Below are 19,757 nucleotides of genomic sequence, written 5' to 3' on the forward strand. Positions count from 1 at the left end.
GAAAAATGCTGAAAATGTAATACCAAATTGATATTTTGGTAGAGATCTAGGTTAAGGATCTGATTCAAGTGTATTCATATTTGAACATTTGTATATTATATCTTTGTGATTATATGTGTATGTATGTGGTGTGTATATATGATGTGAATTGCATGAACATATATGTATATACATTTTTGTACTCATATGCATGTTGGGTGTTTTGTAATTGATTTAAAATTCAAACAGTAAAGCTAAAGTAACCTGACATTTTCTATATTTCATTATAATTATTATTGATGCTTATTCTGAGGCACCAAAAGATATGAATTTGTTTATAAATTATCGGGAATTACTTACTGAAATCAATATATTTTAAAAGTATATTTAATTATATAATAATTTTGAAAAATTCCTGAGAAAATATGACACAGAAAATAGTTCTAAATGAAGGACTTAAAATAGAAAGACAGCACAGTGTAGTGAATAGAGAACTATTCTCAAAACCATGATGCATAGATTTTAAACCCTGTCTCTGGAATAGAATAACTATATGATACTGTAAATGTGCCACAGTTCTTTAAGCAATTCTCTAAAACTGTAAATTGCAAATAGCTTGTTAATCTTCATTTGTAGAGGGAGTTTCCTTAAATGAGAGTTCTAAATACTAAGTAAGTCATAGTTGCATTCTTTATTGCTTATGCTTGTTTAGTGAGTTGCTATAATAAGTAGTGAGGGATAAGAGTTTGTATATCAATGGGGGGGCAGAGAGTGGCCAATCTTGTCCTTTTCTCTAACCTTTTAGGCATATGCACAGGTATGTAATTTAAGTTATGAAATTTCCTTCCACCATCCCTTCCCAGTCCCTTCCCTCCCAACAGTGAACAGTTTAGCATTGTACGTAGATATTTTTGATAAGCATGTTTACAGATTAGACATTTTCAATATGAGGAATTAGGATTAATGGAAAGAGATTAATAAGAGATAATTTTGATAAACTGTCCATCAGATTCTGTGTATGTGTGTGTGTGTGTGTGTGTGTGTGTGTGTGTTTGTAAGCATGTTTGTTTTGTTTTGTTTTTCTTCCTCTGGATGGGGATAACATCCCTAATCAGTCTTATATAGTTGTACTGACTCTCTGAACTGCTGAGAGGGGTTGCTTCCATCAAGGTTGTGCATCTCACAATGTTGTTGATAATGTGTATATTGTTCTCTTAGTTCTACTCCCTTCCTTCAGCATCAGATCCTGTAAGTCATTCCATGCTTCTCTAGAGTCCAACCATTTATGGTTTCTTATAGAACAATAGTATTCCATAGTCTTCATGTGATATAACTTGTTTAGCCAATTCCCAATTGATGGACATCGCCTCAATTTCCATTTCTTTGCCACTACAAAAAAAGAGATGCTCTGAATATTTTGGAAGATGTAGGACTTTCCCTTTTACATAGCTATCTATGTATATATCTATGTATAGATCTATAGTTCTATACATATATGTGTGTGTGTGTGTGTGTGTGTGTGTGTGTGTGTGTGTGTGTGTGTATATATATATATATATATATATATATGGAGAGAGAGAGAGAGAGAGAGAGAGAGAGAGAGAGAGAGAGAGAGAGAGAGAGAATTTCTTCTGGATTTAAACCCAGAATTGGAATGACTGGAACAGTTTTATTACTCTTTGAAAATAATTCCATATTGCTCTCCAGAAAGGTTAGATCCAAACACAACTGCTCACAATCCTCCCACAACCTCTCCAACATTGATCATTTCCCCTTTTCTCAACTAGGCCAATCTGATAGATGTGAGATGATAATGCATTTTTGTTTTAATTTTCATTTCTCTAATCAATAACAATTTGGAGCATTTTTTCATATGATTATATGTAGTTTTAATTTCTTCATTTGAAAATTTTCTGTTCATATTCTTTGACCATCTATCAATTGGGTAATGTCTTGTAACCTATAAATTTGTTGCAATTCTCTATATATTTTAGAAATAAGATCTTTATCAGAACACCTAGTTGTGAAGATTGTTTTCCATCTTTTTACTTTCATTCTAATTCTGGCAGCAATGATTTTTATTAGTTATTATTATTATTGATATTATATGATATTATTAGATTATTATTATTATTATTATTATTATTATTAGCCCTTTTAATTTAATATATTCAAAATCATTCAATTTGCAGTTTATCAAATACTCTAATTCTTGTTTGGTCATAAATTTATCCTCTTTCCATAGATCTGAAGTATAGAGTATTTCTTGGTCTATTTATTTATGATAACACTCTTAATTTCTAAATCCTGTAACCATTTTGACCTTATTTTGTTATATGGTATGAAATGTGGATCTATGCCTAATTTTGCCATACTATTTTATAGTTTTCCCAACAATTTTTGTCAAATGCTGAGTTCTTAGTTCAGCACCTCATGCCTATCATTTATTGTGGTTTCTTTTGGATCTAGCCTAATCCACTGATCCGTTAGTCTATTTGTTAAACAGTAGTACCAGGTAGTACTTTTTTTCAGAATATGAATTTTTCTCATTTTATAGCATTACAATAATCTTGTTTTGAGAGACATCATAAAACCCCCTCTCCCTCTCCCCCAAAGGATGAGAAAGTTCAAGAATCATGAGAGAGAAAAAATGTATTTCAGTCTGTGTTCAGATTCCAATAACTCTGTCTCTGGGATGAATTGCCTTTTTTTATCATAAATCTAACAAAGAAATTGCTTCAATATTTTTCCCACAGTTGCTATTACTAGCTATATTTCCCTCCACTCTATTGCTTCCCACTCTCATTCTTTCTATTCTCTCTCTCTCTCCTTCCACCCTGTGCCTGCTCAGAAGTGTGTTGTATCTGAGTACCCTTTCCCATGATCTTCCCTCTCTTCTATCACCTTATTCCCTCCTTCCCTCCCTCCACCCTGGTTCCCCCTTATTCCATCCCTTTTGTCTCATTTGTCTCTAGGGTAAGATAGATTTTTATACCCTATTAAGTGAGTATGTTATTTCCTCTCTGAGTCATTTTTTTTTTGCAAGGCAATGGTGTTAAGCGGCTTGCCCAAGGCCACACAGCTAGGTAATTATTAAGTGTCTGAGGCTGGATTTGAACCCAGATACTCCTGATTCCAAGACCAGTGCTCTATCCACTGCATCATCTGAGCCATTTCTGATGAGAATAATGACTCACTCATTCCTCCTAGTCTTCCCACATTCCACTCCATTGTAACAGCTTCTTATGTGAAATATCTTAGTGCCTTCTTCCTCTCCTTTCCCTTCCTCCCACTACTTTCCCTTATCGTGCATTGACTCCATTTTTTTTACTATATTACACTATCATATTCAGCTCCTTCCTGTGCCTCGTCTATATATGCTCCTTCAGCATTATTAAGTTCCTCATAGTTAGTCTTTCTCATCTACCCCCTATATGACTCACTCGAGTCCTATACATGGAGATCAAACTTTCTGTTCCCCTCTGGTTGTTTCATTAGGAAGGTTTGAAAGTCCCCTTTCCCTTGAAACTCTAACTTTTCAGCTGAAAAAAGGGTTTTCACTTTTGCAGGGTAGTTGATTCTCAGTTTTAAATCAAGATCTTTTACCTTCCTGAATACCATATTCCAAGCTTTATGAACCCTCAAGGTAGAGGCTGCCAGATCCTGTGCAATCCTGACTAAAGAGCCATGGTACTTTAATTGCATGTTTCTGCCAGCTTCTATTATTTTTCTTTGAATTGGTAGTTCTGGAATTTGGCCATAATATTCCTGGAATTTTTTCTTTTGTGATCTCTTTCAGGAGGTGATAGGTAAATTCCCTCAATTTCTATTTTTCCCTCTGGTTCTCGGATCTCAGGGCAATTTTGCTGTATTAATTCTTGAAAAATGAAGACTAGACTCTTTTCCTGGTCATTATTTTCAGGTAACCCAATCATTTTTAAATTATCTCTTCTGGATATGTTTTCAAGGTCAGATGCTTTTCCAATGAGATATTTCATATTTTTTAAAATTTTTTTAGTACAGTTTTATTTCTTCCTGGATTCTCACAGTTATCAACTTCCTTTATTATTTCCATTCTGCATTTGAATGAGGTCTTTTCTTCAGAGAACTTTTTTATCTCCTTTTCCAGCCAGCCTATTCTGCTTTGTCATTTCTTCTTTTTTTTTTCTTTTGCAAGGCAAATGGGGTTAAGTGGCTTGCCCAAGGCCACACAGCTAGGTAATTAGTAATTGTCTGAGACCGAATTTGAACCCAGGTACTCCTGACTCGGTGTTTTATGCACTGCTCCACCTAGCTGCCCCAGCCCCACCTAGCAGCCTCCTATTTTGCTTTTTATGACATTCTTCTCATTTGCCTTTTGTGTAGCTTTTTCCATTTGGCCTAAACTGATTTTTAACTTATTATTTTCTTTACTATTTTTTGTATTACTTTCACCAAGTTACTGACTTGGTTTTCATGATTTATCTGCATTGCTCTCATTTCTCCTCCCAAGTTTTACTCTACCTTGCTTAATTGCTTTTTAAAGTCATTTTTGAGCTCATCCATAGCCTGAACCCATTTTCTATTTCTCTTGTAGGTTTTGGATACAGAAGCTTCTATTTTGTCATCATCTGAGTATGTACTTTGGTCCTCCATAGGACCAAAATAATTTTCTGTGATTAGATTATACTTTTTCCTTTGTTTGGTCATTTGCTCAATCTATGACTGATTTACTACACTTCCAAGGCTTTTGGGGGGGGTGGGCTTTGGGGACAATCCACAGGGATCTTAATTCTTCCTAGGTCCTATGAGAGGCTTTAGGCCCTCCCCTCTGCCCTGGAGCTATGAGGATGATGCCGGCTTGGCTATTGTTGCCTGGAGGCCCAAACCGTAACCTAGATCTGAGTGTGGGCAAAGAGTTGAATTAGCATCAGGGAGAACAGAGAGATTACTGCAGTCTCCTCCAATCTGCTTAGCATCTATGGGCTGAGAGTTCTGTGTGTGCTTAGTGGCTCTGTTGACTCCTGTTGCAGGTTCACACTGCAGGGCTGCTATGAGGCTGTATCTCCACTCTGTACCCAGAGGTCTCTCACCATCCCTTCTGGTTGTTCCCCATGTTTAAACCATCCCCTCTGTCATGGACTCAGTCATTCATTGCAAACTGGATGTGCTGTGTTGGGACTGTGGTTTTGTTCAAGCCCTGGGCCCAGTGGAACAGACCTGTCCTGGAGATGTTCTAAGTTGTCTTGGACTGGGAAATTGTATCACTCAGTCATTCTGTAGATTCTTCCCCTCTAGATTTTGGTTTGAGTTATAATTTGATTGCTTTTGGAGTTTTTTGAGGAACGAGTTTCCAGAAATTCCAGCCTTCACATCTCCATCTTGGCTCTGTCCACCAGTACTCTTCAATTTTGATAATTTCTGCTTTAGAGTATAGTTTTAGATGTGGTAGAGTTAGTCCACCTTCCTTTACATTTTTCATTAGTTCCCTTGTTATTCTTGCCCTTTTGTTGTTCCAAATTAATTTGGTTACTATGTTTTCTAGCTCGGTAAAGTAGTTAGTTATTTGGTAGTCTGATTGGTGTGGCACTGAATAAGTAATTTAATTTGGTTAGAATTGTGATTTTTATTATATTAGCTTGACCTAGCCATGAGGATTTGATGTTTTTCCAATTATTTAGTTCTCACTTTATTTGGGTGAGGAGAAATTTATAATTGTATTCATACAGTTTCTGGGTTTACCTTGGTGGATAGATATCATCTGCAAAGAGTGAAAGTTTTAGTTCCTCATTGCCAATTCTATTCCTTCAATTTCTTTTTCTTCTTTTAATGCTATAACTAGCATTTCTAACAATATATTGATAGTAACGGTGGTAATGGGCATGCTTATTTCACTCCTGATTTTATTGGAAATGCTCCTAGTTTATTCCCATTGTATATAATATTTGTTGATGTTTTAGATAGATACTATTTATTATTTGAAGGAAAATTCCATTTATTCTTAAACTTTCTAGTAGTTTAATTGGAATAAATGAATTTTATCAATGATTTTTTTTCAGCATCTATTGAGATAATCATATGATTTCTGTTTTTTTTTTTATTTATTTAAGACAATGGGCTTAAATGACTTACCCAAGGTAACAGAGTTAGGAAATTAAGTGTCTGAAGCTGGATTTGAACTCCAGACTCCAGGGCCAGTGTTCTATCCACTGGACCATCTCATCTAGCTGCCTCCTGATTCCTGTTAGTTTGCCTATTGATAAGTTTAACTATGATGAATGTTTTCCTAATGTTGAACCACCCCTGCCTACTTGATATAAATCCTAGGTGATCATGTTATATTATCCTTGGAATAACTTGATGTAGTCTCACTGCTAAAAATTTATTTAAGCTTTTTGCATCAATATTCATTAGGGAGATTAGTCTGTAATTTTATTTATCTGTTTTGGTTCTTCCTGGTTTAGGTATCAGCACCATGTTGTTGTCCTAAGAAGAGTTTGACAGAATTTCTTCTCCTATTTTATTGAAATAGTTTATGTAGAATAGAAATTAATTGGTCTTTAAATGTTTGGTAGAATTCACTTGAAAATTCATCTGGACCTGGACTTTTTCTTAGGGATTTTATTGATGGTTTCTTCCATTACTTTTTCTGATGTTTTATTTAAGTAATTTATTTCCTCTTTGGTTAATCTAGTGAGTTTGTATTTATTCAATAAATTCAAATATTCACCATTTCACTCAGGTCATACAATTTTATTGGCATACAGTTCGGCAAAGTAGTTATAAATTATCTTTAATTTCCTCCTAATTGGTGGATAATTTACCCTTTTCATTTTTATATTGGGATTTTGGTTATCTTCTTTCTTTTTAATCAGATCAGCTAAAGGTTTGTCTGTTTTATTGGCTTTTTGAAAAAAACAATTCAATTTTTTTATTAAATCAATGATTTTCTTGCTTTCAATTTTACAAATCTCTTCATTTTCAAATTTCTAGTTTAGTATTTAATTGGGGATCTTTAATTGGTTTTTTTTTTTGTAGCTTTTTAGTTGCATCCTCAATTCATTGATTTCTTCTTTCTCTATATTATTAATATTGGTATTTAGAGATAAAAAATTTCCCCTCAAAATTTCCTCGGCTTCAATTAATAAATATTGGTATGATGTCTCATTATTATAATTTTTTTTGGAAATAATTATTGATTATTTCTATTATTTGCCTTTTGATCCAACCATTATTTAAGATAAAGTTATATTATTTTCCAATGGTCTTTCCATGACCCTTTATAATATTATTGTTATTACATCATGGTTGAAAAGTGTGTATTTATTATTTCTGCTTTTCCATATTTGATTATAAGGATTTTGTGCCCCATTACATGGTCAATTTTGGTATAGGTGCTATGTACTGTGGAGAAAAAGATACATTGTTTTCTATCTCCTTTAAGTTTTCTAATATTTCATTTTCCTTCTTAACTCCCTCCTTGTTTATTTTGTGGTTAGATTTATCTATTTCTGAGAGAGGGAAATTCTTCCATTATTAAAGTTTTACTGTTTTACTGTCTATGTCTCCTTGTAATGCACTCAGCTTTTCCTCTAGGAATCTGGATGCTATACCACTAGGTGTGTACATGTTAATAAGCAATGATATAGCTTCATTACCAATGGTGCCTTTTAAGAATATATGGTTTCCTGAAGAGATCATGAAAAAGGGTAAAAACATCACTTGTACAAAAATATTCATAGCAACTCTGTGGTGGCAAAGAATTAGAAATCAAGGTAATGTCCAACAATTGGGGAATGACTTAATGAACTGTAGTATATGTATACCATGGAGTACTATTGTTCTATTAGAAACCAGGAGGGATGGGAATTCAGGTAAATCTGAAGGATTTAAATGAACTCATGCTGAGCAAGATGAGCACAAGCAGAAGAACATTGTACATCCTAACACTAGCATAGGATGATGATCAATCTTAATGTACTTGCTCATTCCATCAGTGCAACAATCTGGCACAATTTTGGGGTATATGCAATGGAGAATATCTTCTGTATCAAGAGAAAGAATTGTGGAGTTTGAACAAATACCTAAGACTATTATTTTTTTATTAAAAAATATTATATAATTTTGTTATCTCTTAAACTTTTTTTTTCTTCCTTAAGGGTATGATTTCTTATTACATTCAATTTAGATCAATGTATACAATAGAAACTATGTAAAGACTAACAGACTGTCTTTTGTAGGTGGTAGGGGGAGGGAAGCAAGGTTGGGGGGAAATTGTAAAATTCAAAATTAATAAATTAATAACAAGAAATTACTGACACACACACACACAAATATGTGGTTTCCTTCCTTATCCCTTTTAATGTTTTAATGAGATTGATTTTTACTTTAACTTTATCTGAGATTAAGATTGTCACCCCTGATTTTTTTTTCATTTATACCTTTGCTTCACTTTTATCAATTCTTTCTTCCCTTATCTTTCCCTTGCCCAACCTTCACTTCCTGTAGATTAAACCAAAGCAGGAATGTATTTTACTACCTCTCTGGGCTAATCTATTGAATAGAATTTACTCAGCATTTATATTTTCCTTTCTTTCCCTCTAAAATTACAAATCTTTATGCCTCTTCCCTTGGTGTTATTTATTGTTCTAGTACTATTAATCAGGTAGCCTTAATCACAGTTTGATTATTTGATTGCTTGATAAGCTCATATTGTTATCAACCTTTCATCACAGATTGTTTGCTTAATTGTTTTGATAAGCACCACTGTCTCAAATTACATCAATTTTTACCTTTGCAAGTATCTTTCAAGTACACCCAATCCTCATGAGTCAAAGTATTATCCAAATAAATAATATTTTTTAAACTATTTGTGCCCCTTTCCCAGACTATTTTCTCTCACATTTAACCCACTTCTGCCTCCCCCACCCAGAGTCATGCTATTTAACCCCTTGTTAAGCAAAGTGAGACTTCTTTTCTCTCACACCTTACCTCTGCCCCTCCCCACCCAGGTTACTCAACCCCTTGTTAAGTGAAGCACAGTTTAAGTCAAACCCTGATCTAATTAACTGCAGGAATCTTAAAGATCTCTACAAGGAGAATCTGAAGGTCTGACCTGAAAACTTTACAAATAACTGTAAGTTATGGGAGACATTGACTCAGCAACTTACAATTTATGATTCCCTCATTAGACATGGTGCTTAGAAGAGTAGAATTAAAATGAGTCAAAGAATAATGAAACATGTAAGTTTAAAGTTAGCACCCCTGCTTTTCTTAAGGGATTTTTTTTCTCAAACATAATAATGTTATCTTGGATCTCTTTAATGAAGAGATAATGCCTAGCTATACCCATATCTTTTGAGTTCATTCTCTTTTAATTATCCCAAGAGAAGTAAAGTTGTAAAGAATTAGAAATTTATATCTTCCCTTTTATGGTTGTATACAATTCCATTGTGTTAATCAATATTTTTTTGTTTTTTTGTTTTTTTTCCCCCCTTTTCTTAAACATTTTTTTTTTTTTTTGCAACTCTTGAGTCTGCATTTGGCAATTCATTGTTTGTTCACTTCTAGTCTGTGTCAGGAAATTGTGGATGTCCTCTATTTCACTGAACTTCCATCTTTCCCCTGACAGTATATGCTGAATTTTGCAGGTTAGTACATTCTGGGTTGTAATCCCAGGTCCTTTGCTCTCTGATGTATGTTATTCCAGGTCTTCCTATCTTTGAATGCTGATGCTGATAAGTCCTGTGTGAGTCTGATGATTTTTACTTTGTATTTGGATTCTTTTCTTTTTGCTGAATTTCTTATTCTCTCCTTTATTTGAGAGTTCTGGAATTTGGCTATAATATCCCTTGGAATTTATAAACCTGGGGGTCTCTTTTCTGGAGTGTTTCTATGGATTCTTTCCATGGTTATATTGTTATCTTGTTCTAGTAGATTTGGTGAGGTTTTCTCTTATAATTTCTTGCATGATGTTTTCCAGGTTCTTTTATTTGATCTAGGCTTTCTAGAAGTTCAATGATTTATAGATAGCCTCTCCTGAATCCATTTTTTCACGTCATTGTTTTCCCTGAAACATACCTTACAAATTCATCATTTTTTTCAGTCTTTTTTACTTTGTTTGATGGAATCTTGTTGTCTTGTAGATTCATTGGTTTCTGTTTGTTCAATTCCTATTTTTAGCTTTTTTATTTTCTTCAATAACTTTTGTGTTTCCTTTCCAATGGGCTATTTTTACTTAAAAGTAAAAAAAAAAGTTGATTTCTTTGGTCAATTTTTTCATAATTTTCTTGCATGACTTTTATTTCTGTTTGCCACTTTCTTCTTCCTCTCTTTTGGTTTTTAAATTCTTTTTTTAATTTCTTCAATGAACTTTTGTATTTGAGTTCAATTTTTAGACTGTTTTGAAACTTCCCCGTGAGTGATTTTTCACTGCTTTCTTCATCAGATATGTCATTGTTATCATGTTTGGTTGTAAAGTAGTTTTCTGTTGTTAGCACTCTTTTACCTTTTTCGCTCATTTTTGTTGTTTTAGCTCTTCTCCCAGGGTACAGGGAGAATAGATTCAAGCTTTTTTTTTTTTCATGGTCTGGAGTCTGATCCCTGGCTTGTCCTTGGCCAACATGCAGTTTATGCAATCCAAGCCTTGCTTTTGCAGAGGTTTGATTTCTCTTTTATGTCCAGGTTCTGACTTATCAGTGGTTTGTTCCCAACTGAGATCTGTCTTTTATCTTGGTCTTCTCAGGGTTCAGACTTTGTTTGGCTCAGTGATCCTCCCTGATGGCTTGCTATCTTGCTACAGGGACCTCTGCTATTGTTAAAATGTATGGATCTGGATTGTACTGTGGCTAAACATCTCTAGCTGTCTTTCCCAGCTCTCCTGTTTCCTGGACTTTACTTACCCTTTTCCCTCAAAGAGACAGACCTTCACTGAAGATCCTCCTTGATGTCAAAGAAAACTTCTTTGATTCTTCTCTTTTTCTTGGCAGGATTTGTAGCTTGAATGTCAGAGTATGTCTCTTATCTAACCTTAAAGACTGAATTTGCATTGCCTCAAACTGTGACCTGGGGGTGGGGTGGGGAATCTAGCTTTTAAGAAGTCAAGGTTTCCCACTACAAAGCCTTCTACCAATTATTCTGTTCCATATCTGACCACCCAGATGGTTTCAGAGGAAAAGTGAGAGTGGAGACTGCACAGTACTCTTATTCAAATCCAATTCACTTGCATATCATGGCATCACTTCTCCCATGTCATGGTCTTTGAGAACAAAGGATTAATATCAGCCTCAAACATTTTGTACCTACATATACTAATATTTCCAACTATGGTAGTGTTCACTTAAAAAAATTAAACTGACATGCAATTACTAAAAAAAAAAAGTAGCAAGTGATATTCTGCCAAAACAAAATTTTGACATAAAATTTCAGGAAGGCAGAATGGAAAGCAAGTCAGCTATAGAGGCTTTTAATACCTGCCTTCAAAAATTCTCCCTTTGACACTTACAGTATTTCCCTTGAAAATTGGCTTTAAGCAACTTTCTAAGGTTCTGAATAAAAGAACAAATAGCAATTTGCATTTCTAAAAGGGAAGTTTTTTCTAGAGAGGTTTAGCTACAAAATAATAGCATCATTTCCCTTGTTCCATGCCCCTCCCATCTCTTCATTATCTATTTAATCCCCAAATTTTAGAAATTAATCTTAACAGAGATAATCTAATCAAATATCTTTTTCTATCTTACATATAGAAAACTGAGAGGCCTTGACCCTTAGTCTCTAAATTCCATTTCTATTCATCTTTACATTTGCCCAGGCTACTTCCCTGCCGGGTTTTTATTTACAACGCCGGCTTCTTAATGCTAGTCCGTCCTCTTACTCACCAGTCCAACGCGTGGTGAGTCTTCGGGGTACCTCCGGCCCCCACTCTTTGATGGGGGAAGAACCAGACAGAGCGCCTGAGGTGGGTCATGAGTCTTTATTCTTCTGTGATCACATTCCCGCTCCCCCAACCTCTCAGCAGACCCTTTTATCCCCTCTGTCCTCCCTCCCATGAACTCTTACTCAATGAGGGGCCGAGTTCTGTAACATTCCCTTATAAGGTGATTATGTTTCCCCCTCTAAGCGACCGCCAAGCCTCTTCCCCCCGCCCCCAACATCTCCCCCTTTCTGTTTTACAAGGTTATCACTTGGTGTGACCTTAAGCGGTGCTGAGGTTAGCCTTAAGCGGTGTCATTTCTACTGGCCTCTGATAGCCGGGGGCGAGGAACCCTGTCTTAGGTCATCTCCTTCAACCCAGGACCTTGCCCGTCCTAGGCGCCCGACACCCTCAGGGCCTGTCTTAGGTGGCTGGGTCAGGAGAAGTTGCCCGTCTTGGGGATTACCTCGTCTTACCCCTAGGTGTCACATGTCATGCATGGCGGCTAGCCAGACTTGGGGATCCTCCCCCGTCTCCATGGCCATGAAGGCTTTCTGAGTAAGAAGCATATAGCCCCTCTGTCGCCTAGCTAGGCGGCAGAAACAGACAACAAGTAGGGTGATTCCCAGAATCAGCGTCCTTGTTCACCCTCAAGGGGGTATCCTCCCGCCATCTGGCAATCCCTCCATGGTATGGGATCCTCGATGTCTTCCCCTGTGGCCACACATGAGGGGCCCCACCGAGGCAGAAGGGAGCCCCATCGATGTATTGGTCACTAGCAGGCGAGGGTAGATCGGGGAGTTCCGTGCTACCGGAAGGGGAGAGGGAATAACTCGGAGTATTCCCCATGTCGGATTTCCTTCAGATGGAGCACCTCCAAGGATCCCTACGATGATCAGAAGGCCTGAAAAAGAAAGAAATTCCTCTCACCCCGTAGGGTTGGGCATTAATCAAGGTCTCTTATCTTGTAAACAGGGAGCCATCTTTCTGGCTCTTCTATCTTATCCTCAGGATGAAATGACAGGTGGCCCTGTCTTCTGTTCTTTACCGTTACAGGGCCATGCCAACCTCCCTCTTCATCTCTCCACATGACTTTAGAGCCTGGTAGGGCCTTGGTGGGAGAGGGCAGGAGCGTTGGTTCTTTCTTAGCATGTCCTTTTGGGGAGAAAAATCTCTGGGCGGCTGTAGTGCCGTCATCCCTGACTTGTAGGAAATTCATGGTAAATAGTACCTGAGACAGGTCTGAATGGGTCAGTGACCTGCCAACTCCCCCTTTCTGTTTAAAAAGATAGGATGTAGCAGAGTATCCATGTAAAGCTGGCACAGGGTGGGGCTATTGGCCATTCCCTGCGGTAGGACGGTGAACTGATAACGTTTACTGGGGGCTTGGAAATTGATCGCGGGGAGGGAAAAGGCAAATTTTTCTTTGTCCTCCGGGTGGAGGGGAATGCTATAGAAGCAGTCTTTAACATCAATCACTATAATAGTCCACCCTTGCGGGACTGCAGTGGGCATAGGGAGACCAGGTTGGAGGGTCCCCATGGGTACCATGTTGGCATTTACTGCCCGAAGATCAATCAACATTCTCCAACTCCCCCTTTTCTTTTTTATGACAAAGACGGGGGAGTTATACGGGCTAAGGGACGGTTCCACTTTGTTCTTGTGCAGGAGGGTCATTACTATGTCTGTGAGGGCGATGAGCTTTTCTTTTGTCAGGGGCCACTGCTCAACCCAAATAGGTTTCTTATTAATCCATGTTATTCTGGGGGAAAAGCTCATCTCTAGAGTGGCCCCAATTAATTTCCCCGCAGGCTATCAGGGGTGGCAAGTGTCAGGTTAAGCTGGCTCAAGATATCTCTACCCCATAATGCATAAGGGAGGTCGGGTAGGCACAGTGGGGTGAAGAGTCCAGATTCTTCCAAAGCTGACCACCGTAGGGCGTGTGCTGCTTTCATGGCAGATCTATTGCCCCCCACCCCCGTCACTGCTTGAGGGCTCTGTAGGAGTGGCCACTCGCGCCTCCACTGTCCCCTATTTATGACAGAGCAATCGGCTCCAGTGTCAATTATCCCTTCGAGCTTCTGATTTTCCACCGTGACGGTTAACAGTGGTCGCCCAGAGCTGACCGGGTGGACCCAGTTCACATGAGCGGGAGGGGTCCGCAAGGGCAGCGCCTTTCCTACCTCTTGGCCCTGTTTTACCAAGGTGGGAAAGGGGTGGGGGTTTGTGACCCTTACGGATGTGGGACTTCCGGGACCAAAAATGACCTGGGTATGGGTGACTAAGTCCACACATCTCTCAGCCCCTGTGATGAGCGCTGGGAAAATATTTAGCTCAATGGGAATCATCGAGGTTTCCCAAGGCCAGATCTCTCTCTGCTGTGTCCCTTCTCTATAGTCAACCCTCACGGGGATAGTCACAGTAATGGGGCCGCTGTCTTCGAGCATGGGGGGGGCCCCGCGGCCGGGCCCCTCCCTTTCCCTTTTCCCGACTTCCCTTTGGATCGGCAGAACCTGGCTATGTGACCTGGCTTTCCACAGGAATAACAGGTCGGAACTGAAGTGGAGGGGGGCCGCTGCCTGCACTGTGCTTTGAGGTGCCCTGGCTTTCCGCACCCAAAACAGGTGGGTCTCACCTGCATACCGTGAAGGGCGGTCAGGAGGCTATCCTCCCGGTTCTCCATGGCAGTCACTAAGGCTTGAATTGAATCCTCGCTGGGCATGTCCAGCAATTTGTCAACAATTCCTTCTAATGAAGCGTCGGGGGGAAGGCTGCTAATGGCTGCGATCCCTTTGGGGCGAAGACCCTCTTTAATCAATTGTCTCATAAGTAGATCAGATCCCGGGGTGTCTCCCATTATACGAGTCACTGTCTCTTTAACCTCGTTCACAAATGAGAGGGGTGTCTGATCTGCTCTCTGCTTCAGCCCAACCAACTTCTGTGTGGCTCTCCCCCCTTTCATGGCTCCAATCTTATCCCAAGCTGCAACATGTGTTTCTTTAACAGTCTCTAGCTCAAACTGGCCATACTGGGCCTGAACAGCAGGGTCAGTATAGGCTCCAGTTCCACACAGGAGGTCAATGGCTAAATCCAGGGGAGTATAACCCCGGGATTTTGCCAGCTTAGAGGCCTCTCTGCGGGCCTGAGCCTTAAAAGCTAAATATAAAGAGGCATCTAGGCACGCGGCTGCAATTTCATCAAAGTCAGCAGGGGTCCAAGGGTGCGCAGCAAAGAGGTTTTGCATCAGTCTTTTTACATAAGGGGAGCTTGGGCCGTATTTAGTCACGGCCTCCTTAAGTTCCTTAAGCATCTTAAAAGGGACAGGGCGGTAGTCTCGGGCTCCGGTAAGGGGGTCCGTAAATACCGGGTAGAGGCCCCAGTCATCCCAGTCCACCTCCTCCCCTTTCTCTATTGCTATGGAGGCACTGGTGGCAAGTAGGCCGGATGGGCGGAGCCCTTGAGGGGATCTCTGAAGGGCGGACAAGGAACACGGGGGATTTTTTGCCTCTGTTTCCTGGCTGGGCCGCCAAGCCTGGGGCACGGCAGCTGTCCAATCAGCGCGGACTTCTCCCTCCTCGTCAGCAGCCTCCCGGTCCCACCTACTCACGCTCCTCTTCCTGCCACCCCTGAGGGCTGTTTGCACCCCTCCCTTCCCGCGCTCGGAAACTTCCGGCCCTGAATCTTCTCCCTGGGGGCCCCTTGTTCCCCCATTGTTTCTTCTAAGTTCCTCCCACGGATACAGGGGAGGGGGTGGCCTTCCCTCTTCCTCTGAGCCCTCTGAATCCGATCCCGCCAACGAGCTACCCACCTGAGTGCTGATTGTTCGTGCCAAAGTCACCTTCTGGGGATGCAGGGCTGCATCCACTATCTTATACACTGTAAAATCCTTGGGGGTCAGTTTTCCCGGGCAGGTGTCATTATAGGAGGCCATCTGCTGCCCTACCACCTTCCATTTATCTGGTTGGATCCCACTATGTTGCACCCAAGGGCAGATGTTCCAGATATTCTCAACAAAAGCACGGCACGTCTTGATAGGTAATTTACAGCCATGCTTAGCGCAGAGTTTATAAAGCTGCACTGCAACGGCCTCTTTTTCCTCCGGCTCAAAGGCGGGAATACTATTCCGGCCCCCCATGCTGTCTACTAGCCGAGGCTGCAATCCTAACAGGTGGCAGAACTGGAAAGTTCCCGTTCGGCAAAAGAGAAGGAGGAAGCAGGGCACAATCAGACAGGCCAGCACGGCAAGGAGCGTGATTAGAGCAGAAGGAGAAAGGGGAGAGAAAGAAAGCATAGTCAACACAATAGGGATATGTCCCTCAGGCAATATCTGAGAGTAAACGCCCTCTCCTTCCTCCCGGTCAGAAATGACCGAGGCTGTCTGGAGAATCCGACCAGCGGATTCAGACGTTCCCTAGCAAAATCAGGTCCCGGGTTTCGGCACCACTTGCCGGGATTTTATTTACAACGCCGGCTTCTTAATGCTAGTCCGTCCTCTTACTCACCAGTCCAACGCGTGGTGAGTCTTCGGGGTACCTCCGGCCCCCACTCTTTGATGGGGGAAGAACCAGACAGAGCGCCTGAGGTGGGTCATGAGTCTTTATTCTTCTGTGATCACATTCCCGCTCCCCCAACCTCTCAGCAGACCCTTTTATCCCCTCTGTCCTCCCTCCCATGAACTCTTACTCAATGAGGGGCCGAGTTCTGTAACATTCCCTTATAAGGTGATTATGTTTCCCCCTCTAAGCGACCGCCAAGCCTCTTCCCCCCGCCCCCAACACTTCCCCATAGCAGTTTCCTCTTATCTGCTTATTATTCCATTAGCACATTTCTTTTAACCTTTTCAAAATGTTAGTTTGAGTGATAAAGTGTTAATGTTCCTCTTTCTCCCTTCCCAAACACCATGTCTTTTAGCAGTGGTGGTCTGCATATGGTCCATTAACTTGGTGGATTAAATATAGTGATAAGCTGGCTAGCCACAAGGAAAGATACTTTGAGTCATATGGACATTTCAGGGTCCTTTAAATTAAATTAAACAGGTAATCTACTTATCTTTGATATTTCATAACAATTTTGTGTTTTTGTCCTTAAGCACTATAGATCTTTAGTGTTTTTTTCTTAAATAGAAGGGAATAGCATAAAGCCATAGAAACTTCTTCCTATTGAGGATACTGTAGAGAATTCCTCCCACTCCTGGATCACAGCCTTTTTCTAGAAGAGGGACTTCGATTGCTCAGTGAAATTATGAGGTATACCTTGGAGTGTTATGCAAGGAGAACAGATCATATTGGAGTGTTGTGACAAATGATGATTCACTGCAAAAGAAAGTGAGAAACGACTTCAGTATCATTGCCAAGAAAATCCCATGGACAATATTAAAATGATGAAAGAGATGACACCAGGACATAAATTTCTCAGGTCAAAAGGTTTCTAATGTGGTACTGGGGACAAACAGAGAACAACAAGAAGCTCTGGTATAACGAAGCAGCAGTACGAAAATGAAAAAGAAGTTCAGTCATGAATGTACCCAGTGATGAAAGGAAAGTCTGACGTTATAAACATCAATATTGCACAGAAGCCTGAAATATAATATCTATGAACCAAGAGAATGAGTGAATTTAATTCAAGTGATTATTGCATACACTGCTGTAGGCAAGAATCCTTTAGAAAAAAATGGAATACTCCTCATAGTCAATAAAAGAGTGAGAAAAGTAGTACTTGGGAATAATATAAAAAAATGACAGTATGCTATTTTTTTAATCCAAGGCAAACTATTCAACATCACAATGATATAAGTTTATGCTCCAAATACTGATGTTGAAGAAGCCAAAGTTAATCAATTCTATGAAGTCCTACAATATCAACTAGAAATAACACATACACAAAAAGATGCCATATTCCCCAAAGGGAATACTAAGGTAGGAAATCAAAAAATAATTGAAATAACAGGTAAGTTTGTTCTTGGAATACAAAATGAAGCATAGCAGAGATTAATAAACTTGTATGTAGATAACTTTCTGCTCATAACAAACACTTCTTTTCAACACTACTAGTCCTTTGTTATGAAAGAGTACCACACCAAGTGTCCAAGTGATTAGTGGTATGAATTGGCCAATTATGTTTACTAATATGAGAAGTATGTTGTGTAAGGTATCCTTTTCACTTGCCTTTTCCAGAATTATACCATCAGGTGTCCTGATAGATAGGAAACAGGACTACTGGAAATGGTCTGGCTGCTATGAGAATCTTTTGGCCTCAAACTGTTTTTGCTTCCTCCTGTATCAGCTAGGCAACACAGCATGTCTTCAATGTTGGGGAAGCACCAACATGTGATATTTGGAAGCAAAATATGACAACTGATAAAAACAAAACTGTCTCTCAATTGTCTCTAATCATTGATTTGGTCTTCCTTTCAGAATTTCCTAGATTTCTCTTCCTTTTGTTTGATGAAGAATCATAGAGCACCACCAAGGCCAGGAAAGCATCTGCACTAATAACTGGCAACAACCCTGAATCTCTAAGTACTAATCATCAGGATGCCTTTCCTCTAAAATCTTCTATCTTTGATAACTCCATAAGTAGATATAGCCATATGATTGAGATAGAAATGGGATTGATTCTAAACTATGCAGCCAAAGATGGAGAAACTTAATTCTTAATATGCAGCTGATTGTGGATGACCCCATGAACATCTTATTGGAAAATTCAAACTTAAATTGCAAAAACTGGGGAGACCAACAAATCATAGAGTTATGACTAAAATAAAATCCTTGATGATCATAAGCGAAATCATAGATTTAAGGGATTAGATCTTGTAGATAAGAGTGTGAAGAACTATGGACAGAGGTTCACAGTATTGTATAGGTGACAACAGCAGCAGTAACAACAAAACATTTCAAATGAAAGAACAAGGTAATAATGATTTAAAAAAATAGCTGAGGAATAAAGGACAGTGGAAGGTAAAAGAAAAAGGTAAAGATATGTCCACCTGATTGCAGAATTTCAGAGTATAGCAAGGAAAGATATGAAAGCTTTCTTGAATGAGCAATGCAAAGAAATTGAAGAAAACAATAGATTGGGAAAGACAAGCAATCTCTTAAGGAAACAAGAGATATCAAGGTAAATTTTCTCACAAAATTAAGCATGATAAAAGTAAAAATAATTTAAGGACTTAATAGAAGCAAAAGAGAAAAAGAACAGGTGGCAATAATGCAAAAATGAACCATAAAAGAAAGATCTAAATATCATTATTAATCACAGTAGTGTAGTTGCTTATCTAGATCCAGACATCCTGGAGAGTGAAGTCAAATGGGCCTTAGGAAGCATTGTTAACAAGGCTAGTTGAGGTGACAGACTTCCAGCAGAGCTACTTAAGACCCTAAAAGTTGATACTGCTTTAATTCAGCACTCAATATGTTATCATATTTGGAAAACTCAACAGTGGCTGCTGGATTGGAAAAGATAAAATTATATCCAAATTTTAAAGAAGGGCAATTCCAAGTAGTGTTCAAATTACCAAACAATTGCACTCATTTGAGAAACCAGCAAGGTTATGATTAAGATTATGCAAAGTTTCAGTAATATGTGAACTAAAAATTACCAAATAAGCAGGCTGTTTTTGAAGAAGAGGAAGGAAAGCTCAAATTGCCAAAATTCACTGCATTATGAAGAAAGCAAAGGAGTTCCAGAACAACATTTACTAACATTTACTTCTGCTAACTGTGTGGCTTCCCAACAAAATATTCCAGGTTCTCAAAGGCATATGAATACCAATCTTCAAGGAGCCTGTATATAGGTCAAGAAGCAACAGTTAAAATCAAAATTAATAGCTAGTTTAAGTTTGGAAAAGCAGTATGAGGCTATATATTGTCACCTTATATGGGAAATGCAT

This window comes from Macrotis lagotis, chromosome 3, assembly GCF_037893015.1.
Source record: "Macrotis lagotis isolate mMagLag1 chromosome 3, bilby.v1.9.chrom.fasta, whole genome shotgun sequence".
NCBI lineage: Eukaryota > Metazoa > Chordata > Mammalia > Peramelemorphia > Peramelidae > Macrotis > Macrotis lagotis.